This window comes from Alligator mississippiensis, chromosome 6 (assembly GCF_030867095.1).
Source record: "Alligator mississippiensis isolate rAllMis1 chromosome 6, rAllMis1, whole genome shotgun sequence".
Lineage (NCBI taxonomy): Eukaryota > Metazoa > Chordata > Crocodylia > Alligatoridae > Alligator > Alligator mississippiensis.
In genome coordinates this window covers 99148636-99154844 of record NC_081829.1, presented here as the reverse complement: position 1 = coordinate 99154844, position 6209 = coordinate 99148636, and positions in this window count along the sequence as shown.

Sequence of the window (6209 nt, the reverse complement as noted above, 5' to 3'; positions counted from 1 at the left end):
CTGAGACGCCAGCTGCTGTAGCCAAAACTCAAAACAGCCGGTGTCTAAATCCTGCCTGCCTGCGGGTCCAGGCAGCTCCTCTCATCTGCAGCGAGCCCCTTCGTGGCTTGAACCGTGTCCTGGCTGAGCACAGGCCGTGCCCGCGTGGGGAGCAGCCTTTGCAGTGCTGCCCAGCCAGCAGCATCCCAGAAGGCTTCACAAACAAATGCCAAGCGCCTTTGTCACAGCTCCATCTCATTCATCGCTGAAATGTGGTCACCTCTGGGGTGGAGCATTGCAGTTGGGTTTAAGAGCAAGGCCCAGCCCTGTATAGGACAGGAATTGAAGAAGCGTCCTGTATCCTAGGGGCCTGATCCGGCCCGTGGAGCCGTCCAGCTGCAGTGCTCCCCGTGAGTGGGAAATTTGGCAGAGGCAGCAGTGCTAGCAGCAGTAATTGCTCCTGGAGCCATGCCAGTTCACACTGCCACCGCTCCCCACTGCCCCTACCACCTTTCCAGACCTATGCAGAGCCCTGCAGTCTGGATGAAGTGGCCCCGTGTGCAGGTTGCCCCATGACTAGATTCAGGTCGTGTGGACTGACTCCTGTGCACCGGATCAGACCCACAGACCAAGCTTGCACTCCAGATCAGGCATGCAGGCCAGCCTGCAGGGCCGGAAAGGTTGAGCCCCGCTGCTGTGTCCAAATAAATCTGCACCTGCGTTTCAGGAAAGCGGTAAGCAAGGATCCCAGGTTTGAATTCAGCGATAGCTGTAGCAACTGGGTCTCCAGGGCCTTGTCTGCACTAGGGCTCTTCCACCAACCTTTCCATCATCGCTGCCATTTCAGCTCTCGGGCACTAACGACCTTGGCTCTGCCTCCTCGTCGGCCAGTGTGATTTACAAGCACGATTAAGGCATTTTAGTTTGCTGCCCAAAAGGATTCGAGGCTGTTTAGACTTGCATCGTTCATTCATCCGGGATGCTTTGCACAGAGCTGATCCTGCCTCCGCAGGAGTTGGACTAGATGTGACCTCCGCGGGTCCCTTCCAGCCCCGCGGCGCTGGGATTTGCATCCCTTTCATGGCATCTTCCCAGGTTTGGGCTCTCGTAGCTGTGCTTTAACATGTCTGGATTTCTCTTACGGGCGACTCAGGCTTTCCTGGGGTGGAAGGGCTTGTTTTGGGAGATAAAGACAGTCTCCTTGCAATGCTTTTTTTTTTTTTTACCCTTCGGGTATTGATCTGTCTCATCCGCATGATCGAAGCTGGGAGAGAGAGTACAACGGGAGGGGAAGGGAGCACGTGTGTTCGGTGGTGGGAAGGAGCACGTGTGGGTGTTGTGCCATGGTCCGTAGGGTAGTCCCAGGGGCCGTGCACCCCTGGCCTGGGGATGCTCTGTCCAAAGTCAAGCGGCCTTAGCGTTCCTGAAGGTAGCAGCATTTCCCGGGGGCAATTGCCTGACGTATTTGGGGAGTGTCCCTGAGTCCAGCCAGCGGCGCTGGACGCAGCGGAGCGGGTCTGAACGTCCAAGGCTGTGAGCTGGGCCGCAGCCAAGTGCCAAGCAGCTGTCTGGCTTGCTCAGGTACGCCCCACGGCCCCCGAATCGCTGCCTGGCAGGGCAGGGCAGGGCCTGTGAGCCGTCCCACCCCCCGACTGGACAGGCACTGGGATGGATGGGGGCAGGCAGGCGCTGGAGTGGCAGCCCCAAGTGCCTTGGCCCAGGAAGAGCGCTGGCTCCGACCCGGCGTGTTTACCCCGAGCGTATCGGGTGTTACAAGAGCAGCAACGTTCCCGGCCTCCGCCTCTTTCCACCCTGCCGGGCAACTTGCTCCTGGGTGCCACCTGCCCCACCGCCCCCCTTCGGCTCAGTGGCCTGGGGCCTGCCCTGTCTGTGCCCTCCTCCCTCCTGCTGCACATCCCGATCTGCCGGGAAGCCTTGGAGCTGGAAAGCCCTGAGCAACCCCCTTCCTTGCTCTTACCCCCATCTCTTTGCACCTTCCCCAGAGCCCGAGCCTGATCCCCCTCGGATGCGGGCTCTGATCTTTCCGTAGCAGAAACAAGCTCGGCGGGTCTAAAAGCCCTAATTAAGGTCTCTATTTAGCAATGCACTTGCCAGACTGAATAACCCCATGTTCCTTTTAGCCCTCCTTTCCCTTCCCTTTCCTCTTACCCCAGCCTGCTTTTGCTAGGATCTCGATTCGGCCCCAATCCTGCGGCTGAGGCCAAATTCTGGGGCCCTGCTGATTTGTTTTTGGGTGGACTAGATGTGACCTCCGCAGGTCCCTGCCACCCCTCCTTGTCTGTGACTGCAACCAGTGCTTGTTTAATCTGCACGCAACTCCCAGGGATGGAGCTTCTCCGGGCAAACCTTTTCCTGGTCTTAATTACGTTTCTCTTTCACTTGCCAATGCAAAAAGGAGCAGGTGCCCAGATTTGGCTCTCTCTGCTCCTGGCTCTCGGCGCGCAGTCCCTCTTTGCCCCGAAGTCCCGCGTTGCGTGGCGCACGCCCGCACCAGGCTGGGGTTGGCACATCCTAGCCGTGCCTCTGCCCAGCCCCGAAGGAGCCTCGTGCCTTGTAATTAGCAAGATGCTTCTTGTAGCGTGCTGCGCCGCGGGTGTGCAAAGCCGGTGCCAGTGCCTTGTTTGCACTGAGCTCATTAGTGGGCTGGCAGGCCCCTCCCTGGGACAGAAACCTGGCAGGCTGCAGTTTCGCTGTTGATGGGGCGTGGGGGTTTGGGACGCCAGCGTGGGAATCGAGCTGAAGTTAGGGGGGGCAAAGCGAGGTTGACCGCTTTCTTGGGCGAGGGTCTCTAGGTCCGTTCCCGTGGCTGGAAGGAGCCTCTCGGTTTTGAGTGCCAATGCCGTCCTCCAAGAAAGCCCTCGATCCCGTCCAAACTCATTTTGCCTTGGCTGTCTCTTCCACTGTACTTGAGGCATGCGGTGCTCAGCAGCCGATGAAGAGGCCAGGGTGGTTGCTTTCCATCCGTGCTTGGATAAAGTATATGAACAGGTGTGGGAGCAGGCCGTTCCCTTCCCACTGCCCGGGTGAGTGCCCTAACCCTGCGGCAGAAGCCGTCAGGCTGGTTGTGGCCTGACCGGTCCCAAATTGGTTTGGCAGGAAGGGCGGAGGCTGTCCCCAGCGCGGGCGTCTGCATCCTCTGCTTAGGATGCTCTTCTGAGTTCGAATTCCCTCGGGCAAAGGTCGGCCCTGAACCTGCTCTTCCTCCTCCCCAGTGCGCCAGCCACGCGGCTTTTATGGAAAGAGTCCTGCGGCACGTGCGGAGGTGGCGCCTGGGTGGGGGGTCTTAGGCTGACGTGTCTCGGTCCCACTTTAGGAGCTGAGCTGGACTTTGAATTTAGCCTCGAGGGGTCAATCGTGGCGCCACGTTCCACCGAGCTCAGGCGAGGCGAGGGGGTCTCAGACCGTCTCGCCGAGGAGACGGACGCTGCTGAACCGTGCGAGCCACCATGCATCCTTCCTGGATGTTTGCTCTGGCCCGTTCCCTGCTGAGAAACGTGGGATTCGCCCCACAAGGTCCTTTCTAAGCCGTCCCACAACATCCAGCCATGGCTCCTTTTGTGTCCCAGCTCTGCCGCTGTGCAATATTGGCTGCGTGGATCCAGCCCTCAGACCCCCACCTCTAAAACCGGGATCAGCCCCAACGGCTTCCTGAATGCCCCGCTCGCCACTTAAGCGGTGGCATAGCGGTGAGTAAATTGCACTCTGGGCTCAGCCCTTTATTTTCCACGTCGCGCTTCTCCGTGCCGTGGAAAATGTGCACTTTAATTTCATCTCCGAGCAGCCCCCGATGGAAACGAGGCCAAGCCGAGACGGGGAAGCGCGAATGCGTGCGACTTGGTGCAAGAGAGCCCAGCACAGCTGCTTGGTCTGGAAGCCCTGCATTGTCTCATCCGTTCCCCCCGGAGCCCACCCTCGCAGCCTTGCACCAGTTTTAGCAGCGTGACTCTTTTTCCATGCCCCAGCCTCCTCCTCAGAAAGGCTCTTGGCTCCCCGAGCCCCCTGCAAGCCCCGAGGGGTTAACGTGTTTTGAAATGAAGTGCCTCTGCCTGATGTTTTCCAGCAGATGCTCGCTGGGAAAATGCCAGTTTTGGAGCCTTGACTCATTAAACTTCACAGGGGCTGGGAGAGAACAACGCTGTGAGTCAGATGAGTCCATGCAACCGTGCGCACGCCAGGACAAAGGGGCAGCCTCCGAGCGTGCCTCCGATCCAGTCACCTGCTCTGCATTCCCAGGCGGCACGCCTGCCAGGGGCCCTCGGGCAGGACGAGTGGGTTGTGCAAAGCTCGGCTGCAAGCCGGGCACCTCCTCGGCGTGACAAATTGGGGCTGGGATCGTGGTGCTGCGCCTCTGTGTTCCCACAGCCTCGGAGGCCGCAGGCAGCGTGGCTATCCCGGCACCATGCCACGTCTGCGTGGCAGGGCTGTGAATTCAACTCCAGCATCCCAGGGGAGCAGCCTAACCACTAGGCCAGGGAGCCGTGGCATCCTACAGTGCCTTGAGCCCCGTTCAAGGGTGCCGTGGGCTTGGGAGCTAGCCCTGAGGGGTGCAAAGAGACGACCCAGAGTGTTGAGACAACCACAAAAGCGTTGTGCCGTGTTGATGCAGTTCTTTGGGTAAACCTGAGATCTTTTTATCAATAGTTGCAAGCTTTCGGGCACAAACGCCCATCGTCGGGCTGAGGAAGCATCCTCACTTCGTCTGTGCTCTTAACTGCAAGTGCTTCCTCAGCCTGATGAAGGGTGTTTGCGCCCGAAAGCTTGCAAAGATTTTTTTTCCAACTATTAATAAAAGATACCAGGTTTACCCAAAAAACCTCGTCGGCCCATGCCCTTAGACCAACACGGCTACAACCTGCACCTTCTGCCGTGCTGTAAGTGCTTTGCGACAAAAGAGCGTCTCTAGCATTTTTCTGTACATAAGGAAACAAGTGAAAAATGAAGAGCAGGCGTCGTCTTAGGGGTGCCTTGAGTCTGAAAAGGTTGAGAAGCACTGCATGAGGCCGTGTCTCCTCTCCCCATCCAGCCCGACCTCTGGCACCGCGCAGGCTGGAGAATTTTGCTTTGTTCCCCTCTGTGCAGAGCCCGGTCGTTTGGGTCTGACCCGAGCAAAGCACCCGGTCTGGCCTCAGAGGTGGAAAATCCAGCTCTCCTTCCCAGGGCAAAGCACCTGGCTGCTCCTGCCTGGCACACGCTGCTTCGTTAAGATGGGAGGGCGCCAGCCAAACAATGGCGAGGTTCAGATTCGGGCGTGATGTAACTTGTGAGGCATGCAGGAAGCTGTGGGTGCAGGTGAAAGGGGAGCTGCTCACTGGTCTTTGTGCTAGCGAAAGCACCCTTTCATGCCGCGGTAGCGGCATCCTCCTCTGTGAAGGGCACGGAAGGCTGAATCCTCCCCAGAAAGGTTGTTCTTGCCACTGAAAAAGTGAACTTGCCTACTGTTTGCAGGGCTTTGTCTCCATGCCCCTCCCTGTATTTAAGCAGAACTCCACAGCCCCCAAATGAACCAGGACACGGCATGTTTTCCCAAGCCCGAACACCTGCCTGCGGGCTGAAAAAGAGCTCGGAAGATTGTGCAAGACCCTCAGCTGTGGAGGCCAGCTCCACATATGTGTATGCCTGTTCCAGATACTTTTGTGCCTCTTCCAGATTGGGTTGCTTTTGCCAGACTCTTCCTATGCTGCGGTGGAGCTGCTGCAGGTTTGGCCCCACTGGTCTATGCCTGCATTGCCGCCCATCCTTCGTCTTGAAGCAACAGTAGCAAAGTCCATACACCTGCATGGCACCTCTTGCGTCAGGGTTTTCTGGATAATGCTGGGTGGGGAGGAGGTAGTGCAAGGGCTGAGCCAAAGGAGAGGATGTTGGCCTATGCCCTGTTGGTTCCCACCATGAAAACATTGCAAGGGCTGCCCCTGCTGTCCATAGGAGCAGAAGTGGGGTGCATGGGGAGTGTAGTGACAGTAGCCAGCTCCACTATGAAAGCCAAAGAAACCAGGGATAGGCTGCGTGTCTCTTTGCCAGGTCTCCCTGCAGAGCTCAGGAGCAGCAAGGCTGCCCGTGGACGGGGTTTGGGACACACACAATCAAATAGCATGTGCTGAGTTCAGACCAGACCAGTAACCTGGCAGACAGTGGATGATACCCCAAGAGCTTTCTTGCAAACTCCCTTTCAGCTGAATGCAAAGCAGGCAGCATCGTTTTCCAAGGGCAAC